At 37.2% G+C, this 25,029-nt stretch overlaps 1 pseudogene; it reads left to right on the top strand.

Annotated features, from left to right (window-relative positions):
- Nucleotides 1–408: 408 nt before the first annotated feature.
- On the top strand, nucleotides 409–24,148 carry LOC116112811 (annotated as a pseudogene).
- The last annotated feature ends 881 nt before the right edge of the window (nucleotides 24,149–25,029 follow it).

The raw sequence follows: 25,029 nt of genomic DNA, 5'->3' as shown, positions 1-25,029 counted from the left end.
GAAAAAGATCATCTCGATGCATGATTGATCAGATTTAATAAGTTGTATACTGTATCGCCATATTCTGAAGGTGGTAATTGTGTGTGGTGAGTATGTTTTTGTTATTTTATAAAATTTTTATATATTAGAATATTAAATTAAATTAACAAACTTAAAAAGGTTTTTTTATTATTTTTCAAATTCAACCTCGGAATAATCACCAAATTTTACTTATATTTATCTGTTTAAAAATAATTAAAAAAAAAAAATACCACTGCGGTCAACGATTCGGCAAATCCTTCTTGTTCCACGTGTGCATTGGAGCGGCTAGGTAGTAGGCTAGTAGGAGTAGCTGTAGTAATAACTAAGAAGTACGGTGGCTTCGACGGCTAGAAAGAAAGAAGATCAGAATAAACGGATGACAGCGAAATGATATGCTGTTATCAGATTGGATTAGGAGGAGTAGTTTCAACCGCAAAACCCTCTGTTTTCAGAGCAGAGCATCCCATGGCTCCTGGTCTTTCTTCCGACCGTTCAATCTCCGGTGGTGGGGCCCTGTCTCCCCGCCGTGATCTCGTTTTCGTTGTTAATCCCCGAGGTTTCCATCTTTTCAATGTTTTCTCTCGGAGTTCTGAGTTGTTTGGTTGTTTCTAATACGAAAGTTCTGTTGTTTTCTTGAAACAATAACTGGAGCAGGTGCTAATGGAAGAACGGGTAAGGAATGGAAAAAGTTGCTTCCATATCTTAGGTCTCGACTCGATGCGGATTGTAATGTGAGTTTCCTATTTGACTTATTAATAATTAGTAATTTTTGCATTTATTCATGTATGTGCTTGGCCCAGTAACTAATGCAACAACCTCAAGTTATGAATTTGAATCTACTGTTTAGATTTTTGTGTTTTGGGACCAAATCTTTTGATGATGAAGGGGTTTTTTTAGTGTGCGAAAAGAATAAAGAAAAAGAAAAGATTGGATATATAGTGTTCCTAAATACTTCCCAATGGTTTGAATTGTCTTGTNTGCAGTGATTCAGAGAAAACTTCCAGCGAAGTGCAAGGATCCGGGTATGTTTACTATCCCTTGTACGATATGTAACACTATGTTTGAGAAGGCCATGTTAGATTTAGGAGCTTCTATCAATGTCATGCCATATTCCATATATGCTTCTTTGAAACTTGGACCTTTGAATAAAACTGGTGTTGTGATTCAATTAGCTGATGGATCTAATGCCTATCCTAAGGGTGTAGTTGAGGATGTTTTGTTACAAGTTAATGGCTTAATTTTCCCTAATGATTTCTATGTACTTGATATGGAAAATGGTGATCAAACTACTCATATTTTGTTAGGAAGACCTTTCTTAAAAACATCCAAGACTAAGATTGATGTTCATAGTGGCAGGTTAAAATGCATTGGAGTTTTCCTTAATGGTGATAGGTTGACTTAAAATGACGGTTTTGCTTGTTCGCCAAAGCGAAGGTTGATAAACGCGTCATAGGCAAAGAAGAGCAGTACACTCATTATGTGTACATGGTGGCATGTAGTGTCCACTCTACCAATATTGAGAACCACACTTGAGGACAATGGTTGGAGCCATTGGATTGTGTGATTGACTTGTTGGCCTTTTCACATTTGAGGTTGATAGTAGGAGCTATCAACTAGTGTGGATTAAGTTTGTTGGCCTACCTAATCAACTCATTTTGGCTTGTTTGCCAAAGCGAAGGTTTGAAATGGGTGTNTCCCACAAATCCAAGATTTTCGGTTGCTTCAACTTGTTAACGTTAGGAACTTAGTGCTTAGCTACCAGTCCTCGTGGGAACGATATCCTACCCATCACTCTATTACTTGAACGACTAGTGCACTTGCTGGTTTTGCATGTTGTAGTAAACACGCATCAATATGCATGGATTAAATATTGTTGCTTATGCATCAAAGCACAAAGGCATTCATATTCAAGCAGAGGTCTTTAGATGAAACATCTTAAGATTTAAATTTTGTTGGTGTTGAAGGACAAAGAGCTTAATTCATGATTCCAAATTATGGATTTGTATCTAAAGGTTGATTCTTCTTCTATACTTTTGAAATTTAAACATTATTATGGTTAGCATCAGACAACTGCTATATAATACTGGGCAATGCCGAGAATGTCTATTCAACGAGTCCAAATCTGGGCCAATTTTAGTTGACATATTTCAATTTCTATGTTAGTGAGCATTTATAGCAGTTTCAATCAATTGATAACTCTACAACATTCAGAGACTTGCTTTGACTGCTCTATTAACTATTAAATCTGTGGGTTACTTTGTAGACAACAAGAAGAGCGGTGAGCCTGAAAGGTAGAGATTAAGACAATGATGCTTAATAGAATCTTGACTTGCAAATAAATTTTTAAAACCAAGGAGTACATAATTTAATGGTTCATCATTTTACACACATCGATCTTCATTATAGGATTTATGGTGCTTTTAAAAATGCTAAAGTGTGCCAAAATTTATTTTGCAATCCAAGATCTCAAACATGATTTAAAAATCACAACCACCTTGGTTTCTTTATTAAATGGCGTCAAGTTTGGGTACATGCTTATTTAATTACAAATAAATGAATACAAACAAGCTCTTACTAAGCAGAGTTTTAGTTGTCTTTTTATAACTTAGTCCATATGCAAGTTAATTTCTCTTTGAATTGCCTTATTCAGCTCAACCTAAAATATTTGAGTTGCTTTTAATGGAAACTCAAGTTGGAAAGATGAGGGTATTGGAAGCAAAAACAGTCTGTGATTGTTTTGAGACCATAGATGCTTCCATAATTGGGGAATGAAGACTTGTAAGCAACAATTTTAACTATGAACATTACCTCTATTTCATAGAATTTGCTAAGATGTGGTTTGATGGGAATGCAAAATGTCATATTTACCCCCCTTAATGTTAGTCTTTTATACGTATTTGTTGCCTAAATGTACTCGTTATATTCTATTTTGATTTGGATGCAAATGGAGGCGTTAATTGCAAAACGGAACTAATTAAGTGAATTCGGACAGTTTCGACGTGTTTCGTAATCTGGGCATAACTCTCTCCCGAGCTCCGATTGAGATGATTAAAAATTCTGTGGAACCATATGAAAGAGATCTACAACTTTATTTTTTGAGTTTGGAGAGATACTCTCTGCATCAAGGTTGAATCGGGCTTGAAGTTGACGCATCTGCACTGCTGACGTTCTGGAACGTTCTGACTTGTCATGCAAGTCAGTCTTTATTGGACGTTTTGAAGACATGCTGCACGAAAGTTCAAGCTGGAACACCACTTTCCTATTTTATTTTAGGACTTTACTTATTATCAATTAATTAGAATTAAATTAGGATTAATGTTATTTAGGATATTAGAATATCTTTTAGGAGATTAGTGGGATTCAATACTTGACTGGATTTTTGTTAAGGGGATCAGATTAGGTTTAGGGAAAAAGAGACCACGCCTCTCTCTTCTTTTCCCTGAATTTTTCTTCTCTTTGAGTTTTGATTATGGCCATGAGCGGCTAATTTTTATAACTTGGTCGAAGGAAACGGAGGCCTCGGAATCATAAACTGTGAGATCTAATCTATTTTTCTTATTGTTCAATTTCGTGTTTGAGTATTGGATGTTTTTCTGTGCCTAATTTTATATTGTTTAGTTTATTACAATGGAGGCCTACTAGTTTTATTGTTGCAATCTACCGCTAAGTTAGATACAAATCCGTAATTGTTTGATCCCTCTAACTTGTGAAGCAATTAGGTTAACAATTTGCTCTCAGGAATTAGTAATCTTAAGAAGACATTCAACAATAATTAATACATCGCTTGTATTGTGCTGTTTAGCTTCATCGATTTCTCTAATTCTTAAGACTGCCATTAGATTAAATCTTCAGCGCTTTTCTAGGTTGTTTAATGGTAAGATTAATTAAGATCACTTGTTTCCTAATTAATTACAATTAAGGAGAGATAGGAAAATAGTTCCAACGGTGAATATTTAAAGCAAGAATTGATTTATTTTTGCATCAATGATCAGTTGTAAGATTCCGATGGTGGATGTTGACGGAGACCAAGTTTCGTTATATTAATTGATTTCGATTTAAATTGTTTTTGCTTTGATTTTTGCTAAGATTGTTTTCTGTTTTACTCAAAACCCCCCAGCCTTGTTCACACATCTCGAAAATTCGGCTAGACACTCTTCGTGGGATCGGCGCTAAGTGCGATTGTCTTGAAAAGTGGTAAAGAGGTTTAGATTCCAATAAGGCAGCCCCTGCATCATCGAAGGAAGAAAAGAAAGATGTCTTGTAGACAGGAACGTTCCCAACGACATGGGGTTCCTAGCGTAATTTCCACCTCTGTTCGATTATAAACCGGTACCACCTTTTCCTCAAGCTTTAGCAGAATCTAGAAGAGATGAGCAAACAGAGATATGTATGAGACTTTTCGTAGATGTGAGGTAAATATCCACTTTTAGATGCTATTAAACAAGTACCTCGTTATGCTAAATTCTTGAAGGAATTGTGTACACTTAAGAGGAAACAGAAACTTAAGGGGTGTGAAAAGGTAGAGTGGGAGAAAATGTTTCTGCAGTGATTCAGAGAAAACTTCCAGCGAAGTGCAAGGATCCGGGTATGTTTACTATCCCTTGTACGATATGTAACACTATGTTTGAGAAGGCCATGTTAGATTTAGGAGCTTCTATCAATGTCATGCCATATCCATATATCTTCTTTGAAACTTGGACCTTTGAATAACCTGGTGTTGTGATTCAATTAGCTGATGGATCTAATGCCTATCCTAAGGGTGTAGTTGAGGATGTTTTGTTACAAGTTAATGGCTTAATTTTCCTAGTGATTTCTATGTACTTGAATGGAAAATGGTGATCAAACTACTCATATTTTGTTAGGAAGACCTTCTTAAAAACATCCAAGACTAAATTGTGTTCATAGTGGCAGGTTAAATGCATTGGAGTTTTCCTTAATGGTGATAGGTTGACTTAAAATGACGTTTGCTTGTTCGCCAAAGCGAAGGTTGATAAACGCGTCATAGCAAAGAAAGCAGTACACTCATTATGTGTACATGGTGGCATGTAGTGTCCACTCTACCAATATTGAGAACCACACTTGAGGACAATGGTTGGAGCCATTGGATTGTGTGATTGACTTGTTGGCCTTTTCACATTTGAGGTTGATAGTAGGAGCTATCAACTAGTTGGATTAAGTTTGTTGGCCTACCTAATCAACTCATTTTGGCTTGTTTGCCAAAGCGAAGGTTTGAAATGGGTGTAAAATTTCCATAGCTGGAATTTATTTGGAAATGTGTATAGTATCTGGCGTGCTATCGTAGGCACCCAAAATTAAAACCTAAAAATACACGTAGTAGTGTAGTAGGGATCGTTCCCACGGGAGTGTCTAATCGAGTTTTATGTTACATGAACCAGTATGGGGGATTTGAGTAAAAAACAAAACAATTTCAGGAAAAGAAATTCAACCTAAATTACCGAAATCAATCAAAATAACGAAACTTGGTCTAAGTCAACATCCACTATTGGAATCTTACAACCGATCATTGATGCAAAAAAATCAATTCTTACTTTGAGTATCCACCGTTGGAACTATTTTCTTATCTCTCCTTAGTTGTAATTAATTAGGAAACACAGCGATCTAATTAATCTTACTACTAAACAACCCTAGACAAGCCTAAAGATTTAATCTAGTGGCAGCCTTAAGACCTAGAGAGATCGATGAAGCTGAACACACAAACACAACGGTTGTATTTAATCAGTCAAATGTTCTTCTAAGAGTTATAATTCCTGACGCAGCAAACTCTTAAACCTTAATTACTTCACAAGTTAAAGGGATCAAACAACTACTGATTGATATCTAACTTAGCAGTAGATTGCAACAAATAATAAACTAGTAGGCCTCCTAGTAATTAAACGCAACAATCATGACAATATGCATAGAAGAACATCTAATACTCAAAACATATATTCAACAATAAAGAAAAACATATTAGATCTCACAGTTTATTGATTATGAGGCCTCTATTTCCTTCGACAAAGTTATAAAAGTTTAGCCGCTCGTGGCCATAATCAAAACTCAAAGGAAAAACGAAAATCCACCCAAGACAAAAGAGAGAGGCATGTGTGATATGTGTTGCAATCCCTAATCTGATCTCTCTTTTAAAAATATCTAAATTCTAATTCTAATTCTACTCAATCTCCTCAAAATATTCTAATATCCTAAAGTAACATTTATCCTAATTTGATTAATTGTAAATAAAATAATAAAGTCCTAAAATAAAATAGGAAAGTGGTGTTTTCCAGCTGTAATTTATGTGCAACAGGTCTTCAAAACTTCTTGTAATAATCTGCCTATTTGAATTGCATGACAAGGCGGAATGTTCCAGAACATCGGCAGTGCAAGTACGTCAACTTCAAGCTCGATTACAACCTTGATGCAGTGAGTATCTCTCCAAACTCAAAACATTAAAGTTGTAGATCTATTTCTTAGAATTCCAAAGAATTTTAAATCATCTCAATCGGAGCTCGGATGAGAGAGTTATGCCCAGATTACGAAACAATGTTGAAACTATCCGAATTCAATTAATTAGTTCCGTTTTGCAATTAACGCCTCCATTTGCATCCTAAATCAAAATAGAATAATAATGAGTACATTTAGGCAGCAAATAAGTGTAAAAGACTAGACATTAGGGGGGGTAAATATGACATTTTGCATTCTCATTAGTATCTCTTTCTACAACATTTTATGTTATAAGATTGTTGCGATGGGCAACTCGTGAGTGACAGAGATACCCACATGCACGCCGCCATCAGTTAGCGGCATTAGTAGAGAGATACAGTATTTGTACAGTCCGTTAGTAATGTATGTGGATGAGGATTGTACCTAGTAGAGCATACCTACATACATGCCACCATCAGTGAGCGGCCTAAGCAGAGAGATACAACATTGGTACAGTCCGTCAGTAGTGCATGTAGATGAGGACTGTACCCAGAATCCACTTACATGGCCAGGGTTCCAAATCCATGCATCAACCTAGTCCGATCGGCAAACCAAAATAGAAGTAAGAAAAGAAAGAGAAACAGAGAAGAAAAGAAAGAGATACAACATAAGAGACAGATAATAGAAAAAAAAAAAAAAAGTTCTTTTCTCAGGAAAGTTGATTATTCTACATATGTATTATGCTACTTGCATGATTCAGTATTTCTTATGTGCTCGACGATGTGCAGTTTTATTCATTGTCTTTGCAAGTTGATAAGTAGCAAATCAGAGTATCAGAAAAGAATGTAGAATATCAGAAAAGAATGAAGAATATTATCAAAGATTAAAGTGAGAAAAGGAAAATTAGAACATGAGTAAAGGAGGAAAAATAGTAGTGCAGTTTGGTTTACTTACTGAGCAATTAGCGCTCACTCCGTTATTCTACTGCTTTGCAGGTACTTGATGATTTACGATCGTGTGGAACGTCAAGAAGCGGAGGAGTTTGGCGGCACTGTCCAAGAGTACCTTGTACTATCAATTATTTTGTGCATATGTTTATATGATTTAAAATTAAAATTTTTGGATTTTACAGTATATACCTCTATGTATATATATGTTTACAAGTTATTTAGTGGATTTTATCATCTATTTCTCAAAGAATTAATAGCTAGAGAGTATATTACATTTTTGGTATCAGAGCGTTGATTTTCAAAAATTGACAGTGTGCCTCTCCTACCGCGTTGACGTACCGTAGTCGATCATTGTAAGTTATTTCTTTTTCTTTGTCTCACTTGTATTAGCTGACTAATGGTATTGGTGCTATGTGTTTTAGATGAGACAGACAACTTAATCCAATAATAAGAATGCATCGAGTACGGGTGAACCATACAACCCGTCAGGATCTACTCCTCTTGTCCTCGATGAAGCGAGGATTCGTAACATTATTCAACAGGTATTGGTGGAGAGTTAGGGGAGACCTATGTCAGAGAGAGTTGAGACACTAGTTACAGTACCGACCCTAGAGATGAGAGAGAAAGGTTGGTACCTCCGATAGTACAGAGTCATCTTGAGCCCATTTATGGGCTACCTAGTCAGCATCACCCTTCAAATTTAGAGGTACAGTTGACCTAGTAGTTGCAAAACAATGGATTAGATCGGTGGAGCGTACGATAATACTTTTTCCCATGACAGATTGGGAGAAGATCCGGTATGCTAGTTTTTTGTTTAAGAGTGATGCCCGGATATGGTGGGAGCTGATGGAGGATACTCATGATGTAGTCACTATGACCTAGGGAGATTTCAGAAGACTTTTTGAGGCAGAATACAGGACAGTTGACAGGATTCGTGAAAAGATACAAGAATTTATTAGCCTACGACAGGGAATCAATTCAGTGAAAGAATACTTCATTAGATTTAATTCCTTGGCGAGGTTTGCACAAGGTATAGTGAGCACACCAGAATTAAGGATGAACAAGTTCGTGCATAGGCTGAATCTAGAAATAGCTCGAGATGCGATGCAGGTGTAACGCCCACTTTGAGGTACATAGCTTATTCATCTTTACTTGCCTTTAAATGTTGTTGGTTAGCCCTTAGTTAAGTTGATAGGGTGATATTGTATTGTGGTTGCGCTGAATTTGGTGAAGGCTTGGCGAAGTAGAGAATTACAAACTTCGCCGGGGCGAAGAATAAGTTTCATCGTGGCGACGACCACTTTGTATTTTTTTGCTGAGGTAAAGAAAAATCTTCTTCGGGGCGAAGAGTCGGTTCAATTTCTTGTGAAGTTTCTAGAGAAATTTTCCATAGGGTGAAGTGACCATTTTACCCCTAATTAGCAGGAAAAGTGGGGAGTGAAATGTAAGAAAATTTGATGGAGAGTGCATTGGAGATAGGGGTGTAGTTGTAAAGAATTAAAGGGTAAAGATGAGATTTCCAAGAAGGTGTAAGGACAAAATGGGAAAGAGTGCTTATTTATATGAGCTAGTAAGGGTTTAGCCTTACAAACCCTCCCATTCTCTACACCCCATACACCACTTCCACTCTCCATTTCTCTCAACTCTTCATCCAATTTGCTAAGGAAATTGAGGGCTTTTGGTTGGATTTTGATAGGGATTTGATCCTAAGCATCAAGAGGTAAGGATTCTTGCACTAGACATGAGATTAATTTATGTTAGTATGGAATTCTTATAGAGTTTATGCTTAGGGTTTGAGGGAAAGGACAAGTCCAACAAAGATAGAGAGCTTTTGTGGAACTACTCAAGCATAAGGTAAGTAAATCCAACCTAAGCTAAGATTTAAGTAATCAAATGATTTGATATGCATGTATATGCTTATAAGTTTGAGATTGATTGTTGAGAATGATGCTATTGTTAAGTATATAGCTTTTGATGAGTAGATTTAAGCCATGAGAATTGGAGTTGGTATGATGGTGACCAAGTGAAACTTGGTTGAATTTAGAAAGAATTTGAGTAGAATATTTGACGTGTATTTTCCTGGCTAGGATTTGTGATTATTCAAGGGAGTTTTACTCCAATTATGGATGGTTTAAGAAAGAAGGAGAATTATAGTTAAAGTAGAATTTAAGTATGCATGCTTGTTGTTTGATGAAATGCCTAAGAGAAAAATATGCATGAGTAGAGAAAACTTAATTTTGTGCAACATTGCATATTTGCATTACATGCTTGCACTTAAGAAAGAATTATGAGCATGAGCCATCCACATGCATATATTTGCACATGCATAAGAATTTAAAGAAAGAATAAAGAACTTTAAGAATGAAGAAAAGCATTAAAGAATTAAAGAAAGAAAAATGCTAAAGAAGAGAAAAGAATAGGTTGTTGCGATGGGGAACCCGTGGGTGATAAGAATAAAAAATTCCCACATACATGCCACCTTAATTGAGTGTCCTAAGAAGAAGAAGAATTTGTACGGCCCGTAAGAGTGTATGGGGATGAGGCTTGTACCAAGAAGACTTTCCTACATGCACGCCACCTTAATTGAGTGGCCTAAAAAGAAGAAGAATTTGTACAGTCTACAAGAGTGCATTTAGATAAGGACTGTACTCACTCACAGGGCCATGGTTCCGAATCCATGCATCAACTGAGTCCGATCGGCAAAGAATAAGAAAAGAAAGAAGAAGAAGAACGAATGAGAAAGCTTAAGCAAGAAAGAAAAGAAGAGCTTGAACAAGCAAGAAAAGAAAAAGAAAGAAAAGAAAAGAAAGAAAAGAAAAGAAACAGAATAAGAAATAGAAAAGAAGAAAGAAAATGCATTACTATCCATTACTGCATGTGCATTTCATTCATGCATGTTACCATGATTTCCATCATGGTTAGTGAGAATAAGAAAGAAAGAACAGAGAGAAAGAAAGAATAGAGAGAAAGAAAGAACTGTGAGAACTAGAAACAGTGAAAGAAAAGAGAAAGAACAAAGAGAGAATGAAGAAGAGAAAGAATAGAGTAAGGAAAGAATTCAAGAGAAAGTCACGGGGATGGAAGAGTAGAGGATTTACTTACTAAGCAATTTTGTGCTCACCCCATTATTTTTCCATGTTTTGCAAGAAATAGGTGATAAGCGGTCGGATGGATGTCGAGAAGCGAAGAGAAATGGTACCATTGTCCACCGTTGCTAAAGCTTTTGTATATGCTATTACAGTAGGTGCCTAGCCCCCTCAAACATACAGTAAGGCTTTGGAGCGAGCTTTACAAGCTAAAGTATTTGTGATTAAGTTAACTCCATTTACTCCATTAGCAGCAATGCCTGGTATTCCACCTCCCGCTCCACAGAGAGACAGATTTGATGCCTCCAGCAATAGAGAAAGGAAGAATAAGAAAAGATTTTAGTCAAAGAAGAACATGAGGGACTAGAAGAATAAAAGGCCGAGGACTTTTGATTTTCCCTAATGTCAGAAATGTGGGAAACATCATCCGGGAGAGTGTCTCAAGGGTGTGTGTTTTAGATGCCGACAACCCAAACATATGATGAAAGACTGTAAGGCCCCTCCTATACCCACAACACAGACATCTAGAGGTACTAATGCTCGAGTATTGGCAGTTGCACAGAGTGAAGCCGAGACCAGCCCATCTACAGTTACTGGCCAGTTATTATTTCAGTTCCCCTTTATGCATTAGTTGATTCTAGAGCCACACACTCATTTATTACACATGGGATTATAGAGAGATTGGGTTTGAAACCTATTATAGTAGATCAACCCATTAAGATAGAATTGCCAAATGGTGATAGTGTGGTAACTCGGGAGATGCTTTTAGGGGAGTCCGTAGTGATCCATGGATAGATGTTGACAGTGGATTTGATTGTTTTTTATATGCCCGACTTTGATGTTATTTTGGGCATGGATTTCCTTGGGAGATATGGAGTAGAGATTGACTGTCGAAAGAAGAAAGCAAAGTTTAATCTTGATGACGGCGATAAGTTTAATTTTGGAGAGGGCCATCAACTTAGTATGTTAATCAGTAGTGTAAAACCCAGAAAAATGTTAAGAAAATAGTGCTCTAGGTATATTGCTCATGTGGTGCAAAGCAGTGATGTCCCTCGATCAGAGATCCAGAATGTGCTAGTAATCCGGGAGTTTCTAGATGTATTTCTGGATGATTTGCCAGGTTTACCTCTAGAAAGAGAAATAGAATTTAGCATTGAGTTGGCACTAGGGGCAGCATCGATTTCTAAAGCCCCTTATGGTATGGCCCTAATCGAGCTCTAGGAATTGAAGAAGCAGCTCCAAGAACTCCTAGACAAGGGTTTTATTCGACCCAACCATTCTCCCTAAGGTTAGAGAAAGCCAAGAATTGAAGTAGAAAAGATTATGTTAGGCTTAACCAAGTGTAAATGTTAGTATTCAAGGGTGCATATTGTTATGCCAAAATTTAGAATATCACTTGGTCATGTTAGTTTCATGAGAGAAATGGCCCTTAGTGTTTGATTCTAGTTACTTGAACCTCTACTACTTTTTGAATAGCACATGAAAGTGTTAGAAAAGAATTGCAAGTTAAAGTGTTACTTTGATATGGCAATTGTGATAGTAAAGAATGGTAGAATATGTCATGACATATCATTATGCCATAATGAATTTTCAAGGTTGTGTATGTGAACTTGGAAAGAACAACAAAGAATGGGCTTGATCATGCATATATTTATATAGCCTTGATTTGGTAAATGAGAATATTAAAAAATATGTTGGCAAAGAATGAGAAAAAGAAAGAAAAGAAAATGGCTTGTAGATTTCTTTTTAGCTAACACGCAAGTATGTATATTTTCTCATTTACTAAAGAATGCAAGTGTAAAATTTCCATAGCTTGGAAATTTATTTGGAAATGTGTATAATATCTCTTTCTATTCTCTTTCTACAGCATGTTATGTTATAAGGTTGTTGCCATAGGGAACCCGTGAGTGATAGAGATACCCACATGCACGCCGCCATTAGTGAGCGGCATCAGTAGAGAAATACAGTGTTTGTATAGTTCGTCAGTAGTGTATGTGGATAAGGACTGTACCCAGCAGAGCATACCTACAGGCACGTCACAACCAGTATACACTCATATGGCCAAGGTTCCAAATCCATGCATCAACCTAGTCTGATCGGCAAACTAGAATAGAAGAAAGAAAAGAAAGAGAAATAGAGAAGAAAAGAAAGAGTACAGCATAAGAGACAAATAACAGAAATGAAAAGAAAGTTATTTTCTCAAGAAAGTTGATTATTCTGCATATGTATTATGCTACTTACATGATTCAATATTTCTTATGTGCTCGACGATGTGCAGTTTTATTCATTGTCTTTGGACATTGATAAGTAGCAAATCAAAGTATCAGTAAAGAATGTAGCATATCAGAAAAGAATGAAGAATATTATGAAAGATTAAAGTGAGAAAAGGAAAATCAGAACATGAGTAATGGAGGAGAAACAATAGTGCAGTTTGGTTTACTTACTGAGCAATTAGTGCTCACTCCGTTATTCTACTATTTTGTAGGTATCTGATGATTTACGATCGAGTGGAACATCAAGAAGTGGAGGAGTTTGGCGGCACTGTCCAAGAGTACCTTGTACTATCAGTTATTTTGTGTATATGTTTATATGATTTGAAATTAAAATTTTTGGATTTTACATTATATACCTCTATGTATATATATGTTTACAAGTTATTTAGTAGATTTTATCATATATTTCTCAAAGAATTACTAGCTAGAGAGTATATTACATGCACTGAAGGATGGAGGCTGGCATTGCCTTGGCCCTGTTCGCTTATGCGAGGAAGGTTTATTTATGTATACTGGATCGCTTAAGTGAGATATGACATCGCTTAAGCAATCGTGCACTTAAGGATGGAGGCGGACACTGCCTTGGCCTTGGTCGCTTAAGCGATTTTGGATATCGCTTAAGCTACGAAGGCTTATCTATACTGGACCGCTTAAGCGAGAGCTGACATCACTTAAGTGAGAGCTAACATCGCTTAAGCAATCGTGTCTAATTTTCTTTTTTACTTAGAATAATCCTTCTCAAATACATAATCGCTTAAGTGATGAATCCTTCTCAAATACATAATCGCTTAAGTGATGTCAACAATCGCTTAACTTATGCGATCCAGTATACATAAGCCGTGATATCTTAAGTGATCACCAAAATTGCTTAAGTGATCAAGGGCAATTTACTTCTTTTCTCCTCAATTTTGTGATATTGTGAACACGTGAAAAATTATATTCAATCATAACCACCCATATTTGTCAAATGAGGTATGTTTCAACTAACGTGTCACACTTGTGTGCTATGTTATTCCTCCATGTATGATAGGGTTGTTGGTTACATATTGTAGCTAGTATATTTTGATGTTGTGAACGTCTAAGGTTTAAAGTAACGTTATTAATCTTCTTAAATGGCCTTAATATGTGTTGATGCAATTAGGTTGTCCAATAATCCTTCTAAAATATAAGATCACTTAAGCGATGTAACCGTTTGCTTAAGCAATCCAGTATAGATAAGCCTTGATCGCTTAAGCGATAGCCGTAATTGCTTAAGTGACCAAGGCCAAGGCAATGTTAAGATCATCCTCAGGTGCACGATTGCTTAAACAATGTCAGCTCTCAATTGAGCGATCCCGTATACATAAGCCTTCATCGCTTAAGCGATACCCAAAATCACTTAAGAGACCAAGGCCAATTTGTGTCAAAATCATCCTCAAGTTCATGATCGCTTAAGCGATGTCAGCTCTCGCTTAAACGATCCAGTATACATAAGCCTTCGTTGCTTAAGGGATTCCCTAAATTACTTAAGCGACAAAGGAAAATTTGTGTCAAAATCATCAAGTGCACAATTGCTTAAGGGATGTCAGATCTCGCTTAAGCGATCCAGTATACATAAGCTTTCATCACTTAAGCGATTCTCGAAATCGCTTAAGCAACCAAGGCCAAGGCAACATCAAAATCAAGTCCACGATCGCTTAAGTGATTCTAGATCTCACTTAAGCGATCAAGTGTTCATAAACCTTTATCGCTTAAGCAATATCGAAAATCGCTTAAGCAATACCGAAAATCGCTTAAGCGACCAAGGCCAAGGCTGTGTCAAGATCATCCTCAAGTGTAGGATCACTTAAGCGATGTCAACTTTGGCTTTAGCGATGTCAACTTTGGCTTTGGTGATCCAGTATTCATAAGCCTTCGTCGCTTAAGCAATACCCTAAATTGCTTAAGCAATCACGGTCAAATTCCACCTTTTTCTTCTCAATTTGACAACATAATTGCATCAACACATATTAATTCCATCTTTTCTCCTCAATTTGACAATCTAATTGCATCAATACATATTAATTCCATCTTTTCTCCTCAATTTGACAATGTAATTGCATCAACACATATTAATTCCATCTTTTCTCCTCAATTTGACAACCCAATTGCATTAACACATATTAATTCCATTTAACAAGATCATTAATTAAACTCAAAGTCAAAAAGGAAAGAAAATTGAATTGCTCAGCTGAAAAATGACTCTACAACACAAACATACAATTTACAAAGCTATGAACGATGTATAATAAAAACATCGATTGTTTTATGATAAAAGTTACACAATCACAAGTCTTTCCATACAGATTACAAGCACTCTAATAGCCTTACAATAAATAAACCCATAAATTACATTAACAACATGGGATTTAAAAGGGCATGAAAAGCAGATCGCTTAAGCGATTTGGTGTTAAGATTTGCAGATAACAACAGATCACTTAAGAGATCTGCTTATCTATAGATCTGGTGAACACCATATCGCTTAAGTGAACACCAAGTCGCTTAAGCGATATGAGAAAACCAGGTTGTTGCTAGCTTGTGGCCTAATCGATTCTACCTTGCTTGCTTCTATCTTCGAAGCTAATTTTCTTGATTTGCACCTGATTGATTCTGGTAACTGCTTTTCTTGTGACCAGGTTGCTTGCAAATTGAGCACTTATTCATCCTCTGAGGAACCTCACAGGCTAATGGAATACGCTTAACTCTTTTTCTCCCTTTTTCTGTCTTCTTCAATGGCGGATGAATGATAAATCAAGAAACTCTTGCGGCATCACCCATTGCTCTTCTGGAGGAACTGGATTTATCATTTCTGAATAAGCTAGCATGTAGTGGTTTGTCGTATAAAAAGGGGAGCAAAGTTCTGTGTAAATTCTTGAACAATAATATGTCTTGCATTGTTGTTTTAGTGCTACTAGTGCATGAGGATATGGTAAATGTTGAATGTCAAGCACTTTACAGCTGCAAGTTTTACTTAGAACGTTAACTAAGGCATTTAGACCATAACCGCGCACGGTGAACTCTTGAGCATTGAGAGGATGGACAAACAATGCATTTGAAAATTCGATACGTTCTCGCAATATTTTTTCAATCGAAAAAACTAGGATCGTAGTACAATTATTTGACTTTGTACCATGCTTATGGAACCAATGTGACAATATCATTTGTATTGCATCAAAAGGGGTAACAATTGGAAACTCCCTTTCTGTTAACCACTTCAAATTTATGGACTTTGCTATGTTCGTGGTCATGACATCGAACCTTCTTCTAGGGAAATAAGCTTTACTAGCTACAAGAATTTAGGCTTCTTGCAACAAATAAATTTATCACTATAAATACCAAAATTGTGACCATTTCTCTAATGTGAGGAATTATATTGGTCACCAGGTTGGTCACATTAAGCTCGTACTCTTAAGTGTATGGAGACGAAAGAGCATTTGGTCACCATAGCATAATTATTTGTTGTGACAATAATAATTTGTCACTTTAAACTAGTTTATTGTGATAAATTAGTTGTAATAATAGAAGACAATTTTTATCACTACAAGTAATATTTTGTCACAATTAATTTACATTTAAAGACCAAATGATAAGCTTTATGGTGAGAAAATCATATATTATGACAAAGTTGATTTTGTCAAAATTGTGAATGGTGACTGCATGGGCCAAAAATCGTATTAGACCTGACAAGGTCCAATAGCATCATAAATATATAACGACCCAAGGTCTTGGCCCAATCCAATTGAGTCCATGCTTAGAATACCTTGTGAATTGCCTGCTTTATGAGGTGGGCCATCCCATGAGTTAAGTTGAATTGGGTTTGGCCCATTCACCAACAGTAACCCATAACAAGGATCAGAATCCTAGTCAAATTCCTCTTTTAACAAGATCTCAGATCTCACCCAAAGAGGAAAGCCTGAACCGATAAAAGCAAAAAAATCTAATCTCTTTTCGAAAAGAGAACTCACTTACTAAGTAGGACTTAAAGTCTTGTTAGGATTCAGACCCCTTGAGTTCACTATGTAAACAAGGGCTGACCCTCTCATTAGGCATTCATAATTCACCCCCAAGTTCAAGTATTCGTATTCTCAAGTTCCTAACCCTGACTTCCCTACATTACTAAAGTTCCCTTTGACTACAGGGGTACCCTCTACAGGTCCATCAAGATTGTTAGTGGCTTGATCCACAAGATTTTGTCTTCTTAAATTCAATTGTAAATTTTATCGTTTACAATTTGGCACCCATCATGGGGCCCTGTCAATCATTCAATCCAAAGCAACCTACCGTTCAACTTTCTCATATCCATTCTGCTGTCATGGCCAATCATACCGAAGGTTTAGTACCGGACGTTGCGGCTCAGATCGAAGCACTCACCGCATTAGTTTAAGAAAGCAATGATAAGTACCAAGCCTTAAAAGCCCAGAACATCGCCATCTGCACAGAAAATCAAGCTCTCTAGGATTAGGTAAGCCAAATCTACTCTTTGGATTGGTCATTCAACCAGCATCATGCATCCACTTCTTGAACCCCCATTCAACCCAGGCAACTGTTCCTCAGCCCAAATAGCGGCACCTTCGCTGGCACATATGCACATCTAGACGCAAACACTAATCCAGACCCAACCACTACCACAATTATGGCCAAGCCGACCTAAGAAGAGAATATCCACCCGTCCATTAATCTAGCCATCGAAACACACGCCTAAACCGTCATTTCCCAACATTTAAACACTCTCTTTACACTCCAATAAACATATCCTATGCAATTGCTAACCGGCACCACTCCCCAGACCATACCACTTGGCACGGCCATCCACATCAACCCAAGAGTATTCCCTTAGTTCTTCCACAACCTCAAGGCCACTTCACAAACCGCCTTTGAACAAACATTTACCAAACGACTAGCCGAGATGGAAGCCATGATCCAATGTATCTCAAAAGTGCCAACACCCCTAAAAAGGAGTCAACCCCAAAGCTAGGTTGAGTTACCATTCGTAGATGTCATTGCCCTTTCAGATATGCCCTGCAAATTCACTTTCCCCAACATGAAGTTGTATGATGGAATCGGTACCATATAGCCTCCTATAAGCAAAGAATGTTCACTGCCACCATACCAGCAGATCTCCGTGAGGCATGTATGTGTAAAAGCTTCAGGTCCAACCTAATAGGACTGGCACTTCAGTGGTACACTAACCTCCCCAATCACTTTATTGCTTTCTTTGCTTAGCTCATGGACACCTTCGTGGAGCAATTTGCTAACAACACAAAACTAGAGAAATTATCCGACGACCTTTACCAGATCTGATAGCATTGCAATGAGCCCCTTCAAGACTATGTGGGATGCTTCAACCGTGAGAAGGTCTCGATCCCTTGTTGCAACCAAGAGACCGTAGTTGATGCCTTTAGGAAAGGCCTCCTCCTAAACGATGAGCTATACAAGGAACTCACCAAGTTTAACTGCAACACCAAAGAGGATGTGCTGGCTAATGCTGGCTAGTGCTTGGATCGAGATAAGGTGGAAGGAATATGAAGTTCACAGAGCCAAGCAAAACGCCTATGATGATCGCCGCTCTCGGTGCCCTGATAGACGCTGTGACACAAGACTAGTAGAGCCCTATCCAGTAAGAAGAGTTTTTGTATGAGACAATAGACACCAATTAGAGCGCCTTTTGGCTCGGCATAACGAGCCAGTGTCTAACACACCACCCAAGTACAAGTTGCCTGACTACAACCTCAACATCAAGCCGATGGAAGTAGTAGCCGTGATAAAGGAAATGGGAAATGTGGTCAGATGGCCAACCAAATTGAAACATCCTGAAGCAAAGTGGGATACCACCAAATGGTGTGAATTTCATGGAGACCATGGCCATAATACCATTGACTGTATTGCACTCTGCCTCAAGGTAGTCGAGCTACTAAAAAGGGGACATCTCCATGAATTTTTTACAAACAAGGGGAAGAGCATAGTGACAAATAAAGACCACCAAATCACTCCCCCACCAAAATTTCCTCCAACAGATGAAATGTGTGGTGTTATCTTGAGCGGATAAGAAATAAGTGGGATGAGTTACTCATCAGCAAAGCACCATGCCCGTGTTAGTAAACGGTCCCGTATACGCAGCGGAAACGAAAAATAAAATAATAGGATCGTTTACATGAGCCAAGATCAAGGGTATGATTTTAACAATTTATATTAAATAAAATCTGGATAAAAATACAACATGAGTTAAGAGAAACAAACGCACGTTGAAGGCTCCTCCAAATTTGTCGTCGAACGTTTTGCTACCGATCCAAGTGTAGGATCGAACCTGCGTAGTCCACACGAAGACAATCTCAAAAGAACCAAAGAGGGATTTGCTAGATCCTCTTTGGCTTCAAGATTAAGAAGAAAACAAAAATCAATTGAATTGATTTTTAGGCTTAAGATGTTACTGCCGTGGGAGAAGCAAAAGGGCTGCTGTGTTATCAAAGAGGGGCTGCTGTGTTATCAAAGAGGGGCTGCTGTGTGTATTTTGTTTTACAAAGAAAAAACTCTTAATTAAAATCACACACACTTTTCCTTTTATACTTAAAAAATAATTTGCCCTAATCCCATACGGAATAGGCTTGGGCTCCAACCCAAACGCCCCATGTTGCCAAACACTCCCAATTTGATTTATTTTAATTTCCATCATTATCTCAATTAAAATCAATTAATATATATATTTAAATATATATTAACATTTAACAATAATGATAATATATTTAAATATGTGCGAACACACATTTAAACGTAATTTCACTTATTTAATTTTTCTAACAAATTAAATAAAGGCTACGACCTCAGCAAATTTAATTGCACTGTGAAATTACCAAAATACCCTTTCGCCTTAAAAGACGAAAACGCCCTTCTTTCTTCTTGCATCTTAAATTGTCTTCTATGTGTGTGACCCTTAGGCTCCTCATCATATCGGCAGTGTACAGTATTGCGATTAACACCAATTAATCGTCTCACTAATACACAGACCAAGATTGGCCCCTAGCAAGGCATCATGGCCACCCGATAGATTCGGATTCAGCAAAGTAGCTACCTGTCAACGATATGCTTACCATGCAATTCGATCCTTTCATCATACGTTATCTCGACGAGACGAAGGCATAGAAATAGTGTCAACCTTCGATTACTCTCATATTATTTATTTAGTTTCTGGACCAATGACCCGTATTATAAACTGGATTGTTGGTCAAACAGTTGGTGGAATTCATAGTAATGCAGCCACTTCTGGCTCCATAGGTTCACTCTGCTCTTCGACTTTCCTCTCAATAGAACAAAACTCAACTACATACCCTGCACCCTCACTCTATAGTGTCTTGAGCATGGCTTTTAAAGATACTACAGTTTTAACTAACAAAGGGTCACCTTGCAACACAATTCTCTTCCCGTTACTATCGAATGCCATGGTTAAATTTTTCCAATTAGAGCACACATCTCCCAACGTGCTCAACCAAGATATCCCTAACACCACATCAGCTCCACCTAAATCAAATAGAAAAAAATCTTGTGTTAACTCCACCTCCTAGATCCTCATACTCACATTTCTGCAGATTCCTTCTCCCCTAATGGTAAATCCATTGCCTACCATTACTTCGAATTGTTTCCCCTTTTCCAAGTTCAAGCCTAGCTTCCTTACCAACTCCTTTGAGATGAAATTGTGGGATGCCCCACTATCAACCAACACAATCACTATCTCATCTCCAATCATTCCCCGGATCTTCAAAGTCTTATCCATAGTCATACCCACAATCGAGTTCATAGACAAAGCCAAGGGATTACCTATTGGGTTGGCGTCATCGTCGTTGTCAAAGCTGCGTTCTTCCTTTTCCAACGAGTCTTCATCGGTTACTAAGAGAATCTGCGGCGATCTCGCCTTACAACGGTGTGTGGGACTGTATTTTTCGTCACATTTGAAGCACATTCCTCTCTCCCTCTTGCTCTGAATCTTGGCATCAATAAGTCATCGGAACCCTTCGCCTTGAGTTTCTTGCGTGGGTGCGTTAGCTGGCCTCTGTCATCATTTCCTTTGCTTGGAACCAGATCTGTTCCTTTGTTTGAAACCAGATTTGAAACACGTGAAAAAGTATTTGAAAACCACTCATTTGTGCGCCAGTTTTCTAGGTTGGGTGTGACCCGCTGGTATGGCTCTATTTTAGGTAGTTGGGTCTTCAATGGCTTGGGCCTTTGTTTTTCCAAAACCCAATTTTTCTCTTCAACTCTGTGGGCCTGCTCAATAAGTGCAAAGAGTGTATTTGGTTGGGCCAAATGCAGTTCAGCCCAAATTTCTTCTTTGAGTCCATTTAAAAAAATTCCCATTAACAAATCTTCTCCTACCTCATGTAAAGGAGCTAAATGTTCTTCAAAGTTTTCTCTAAATTCTGTTATTGTTCCAGTTTGTTTTAAGGCCACTAGTGCCTCATATGCTAATCCTTTGAAAGATGGACGAAATCTCGCAACCACGACAATTTTAAAAGCTTCCTATAAACTAATGGGTGCCCTTGATTCGACCCATTGATACCAATTCAGTGCCCGTCCCTCCATGCAAACTACAACTACCTCTACCTTTTCTCCCTCTGTGTAACGATTGACTAAGAAATGGCGATCCACTCTGAAAGTCCATCCGGAGGGATCTTCTCCATTAAACATTGGTAATTCTAATTTTTTTTTCCTTTCCTTTCCTCCTTAAGGCTCTCAGTTTCCTTACTATGACCCATTCCACCATTATCGTTATTGTTGGAGTTTTCCCCCAGATTTGACTTGCTCCGATCTCTACTATTTTGTGCTTCCTTCTTCTCTTTCAGTCTCCTCCATTCCTTCATCTCCAAGAGATATCCTTTGATACTACCTAACTCCTCCTTTATCCCTCATAGCTCTTTCTCCATATTACCAATTTCTTTTTCTAATCCCTCAACCTTTTGCTCCATTCTCGATTTAGGCATTACCAGGCTCTAATACCAGTTGATAAAACCCCAGGATTAATAAACAACAAGCAACCACAAAATCAGACAATGCACCAATTCTCCAGTGTTTCCGCAAGACAGATTTGGATGGATAGAATTGGATTGATATTAAGAACTGAAATTGGTAAAAACAGAGCAATTTTCCAAGACTGAAATGAAAGAAAAATAATAGTAGATAAATCCCAGTAGTTCGAGGAGCTGGGGACCTCCCTGATTCACACTTTACAATTATCTACTTTTTAACCAAAAGGCTCCCCCTTTTATAGATGAATCAGCTAACAACTTTTATTCCTTTCTAATTAATTGGTTCACACGTCACCTGACTCCAGCTTCTCTCCACTCAAGCATGTTTCTTCAATTCTATTCTGTTGGCCTCTCTCCACTAACGCATGCTTCTCCAATTCCAACAATTTTGTTAGTGGCTTTTTACCCTTGTGCCCTCTGTGCTGGTAAACCTTCTTGATAGGTGGTCTATCAGGATCACTGTGCTATTTCAGTGTTTGAGTAGTGAAAGATCATACGGTTTTCTACAAATGATTATATGCATGAATAAGTGAAAGAATTCAACTCACAAATGATGTATGAGAGTTGTGATCAATGTTGTCCTTAAGCTACTTTGGAATATAAGATCCCTGCATACTCCTCTATCTTGTATCATGCATTCTTTTCCTATTTGACTTATTAATAATTAGTATTTTTTGCATTTATTCATGTATTTGCTTGACCAACTAACTAATTCAACAATCTCAAGTTATGAATTTGAATCTACTGTTTAGATTTTTGTGTTTTGGGACCAAATCTTTTGATGATAAAGGGTTTTTTTATTATGTGAAAAGAATGAAGAAAAAGAAAAGATTGGATATATTGTGTTCCCGAATACTTCCCAATGGTTTGAATTGTCTAGTTAATTTGGCTTTGATTTTGTCAATTTTTTTCTGTTTTTTTTTTTTAATCAGGTGTACAACCATAAATTTCAAAATAATTTTGGAGTTATTTTGTACAATGTTTTGATTGTAAATGCTTTCTATTTCTTTATGCTTTAGAGCTTGCCTATTTCTGTTATGATTGATATAATTTAAGTTTAGGCTAAAAATATTAATGATTTTAAGAAATGTCTTAGCTTATATTTATGAAAATTTTGATATTTCCTTTAGGGGTTTGAATTTGTTTGCTTAGTTAGTGTATCATGTACCTGACAGATATGTGAATCCTTGACTTCTGGTCCTTCTCATGCGATCGACATAACGAGGGAGGTAGGTATTAGAGTCATTCTAGATTGCCCTTGAAGTTAGTTTAGGTCCTTCTCATGCTGACACTGTAATTGCAGTTGGAGGAGACGGAACTCTTCATGAGGTGCAGTTTGTTTCTCTTTCAAATAGTATGTTAATTTCACTATTCTATGCATTAGAGTGTATATTTTTTTTTTGCAACTTGGTAAGAGATCACTAATTTACTGTTTTGGTAACTAATGAACTTTCTATGTGAGCTTAGATAGATAGATAGATAGATAGATAGATAGGTAAATAAATAGCAAGGAAGGAATATGTTTAACAATTATTCAAATAAATGGCCTTATATTCTGTTATAATAGGCCCTAGTTAAACCAGGTTTGAACTGAATATGTTTGTTGTAAGCTTTGGACTGAGAAAAGTACTTAAAAAAGCAGTAAAATGGTGTCAGGACTTCCACATTTCTTTTTACTAATGTCTGTATGTCTGGTAGATAGAATGTAACTTGCATATTGCTTATGATCGGCAGGTTGTTAATGGATTCTTTTGGACTGGAAAAACTGTAAGCAGTCACAATAGAGTCTGCTCATTCAACTGCTCTCGGTGTAAGTTATTTCCATGGCATTCAATAGGTTTAGTTACTGCTTCTTATGCTTTCTATTTTGCCAAGTGATGCATGTGGATTCATTGATTCCTTGCTATGGATTTCTCGAGGGTATCCATAATGATGTTATACCTTTCTACAACTCATCCCCTTAGGCACTGGATCTGATTTTCTAAGAACATTTGGTTGGTAAGTTTGTCCCCCTCTAATTTGGTTTTGATTTGGTGGGCTTTTTGGATATATAATACCCTCTAGATCTGAGTTTTATGTGGTCATTTGTTTTGGTAGGAAAAATGATCCTCACGAAGCCATTGAACGCATAGTCAAAGGTATCACTTGCCCCTTTTTAACTTCATGCCATTTCAAAGTCAAAAAATGAGTGGAGAAGCTTTTACCTTTAGAAGAATTCAAATGGCTCACTGGATCATATGCCTTTTCAGTTGTAATATTCTAAGCAATGTTTTTCAGGGATGAGATCATGGATTGATGTCGGAGTTATTAGTGGAGAAAGCAGAGAATCCCATTACTTCTTAAATGTTGATGACATTCATTTGTAAGGTTGATTAGGGATTTCTCATAATTTAGCAAAAAAAAAAAAAAAATCCATGTATGGACTATTAATTTTATATGCAATGAAGATATTTGATGTTATTGATCTAGATTTTTATGTTGTGTCACTCTTATTTTGTTGATGTTAAATGTATAAACTAGGTCAATAACAAAACTCATATACAATCGGTTACTATATTATTTAGATGCAAAAAATATAATTTTAATAACTAAATCATTAGTTACAAAATGTAATAAACCAAATTGGGTATACACATTCCCCAACTAAAAACAAAATGCTTTTGCCACTAATTATTCTTAGAGATGGTAAACAGGTAGGTCGGGCGGGTTAGGTTGGGTAGCTACGGGTAACAGGTAAAACGAGCATGAGTCCACGAGTAAAAAATTTTGGTGGGTAGGAAAATACATGAGGCGTACCCGCCTATGCAGGTACAGGTCACCCGCAAAAAATGAAGTTTTTTCATTTATTTTTTTCCCTACTTTTTGTTATTCAAATTACAAACTTAAAAATGTATATTGTATTAATTTGAAAACTTGGTATAAAATTCCTTTATTAAGTGTAACGACCCACTTGAGGTACATAGTTAAATTGTGTTGTATTGCTTGAATGTTTATTGAATTGTTCTCATTTGAGCTTGCATGTTGTTATTTTCAGTTGGTTGGCCCTTAGTTGGATTGATGAGTTTATTTGGTTAAGTGTTTGCCCTGGTGTTGGTTGAGACTTGGTGAATTTTTGAAATTCAGTCTTCGCCGAGGTGAAGAATAATCTTCGCCACGGCGACGTCGGCTTTGTGATTTGCGAGTCGGTTCTGTAATTGTTCGCTGGGGTGACGGAAAGTTCTTCGCCGCGGCGACGGGCCAGTTGAAA

The sequence above is a fragment of the Pistacia vera genome, unplaced genomic scaffold (assembly GCF_008641045.1).
Source record: "Pistacia vera cultivar Batoury unplaced genomic scaffold, PisVer_v2 Contig1207, whole genome shotgun sequence".
In the NCBI taxonomy this organism is placed as follows: domain Eukaryota; kingdom Viridiplantae; phylum Streptophyta; class Magnoliopsida; order Sapindales; family Anacardiaceae; genus Pistacia; species Pistacia vera.
The sequence above is the reverse complement of the archived record's forward strand: the minus strand, read 5'-3'. Positions and strand labels throughout refer to the sequence as shown.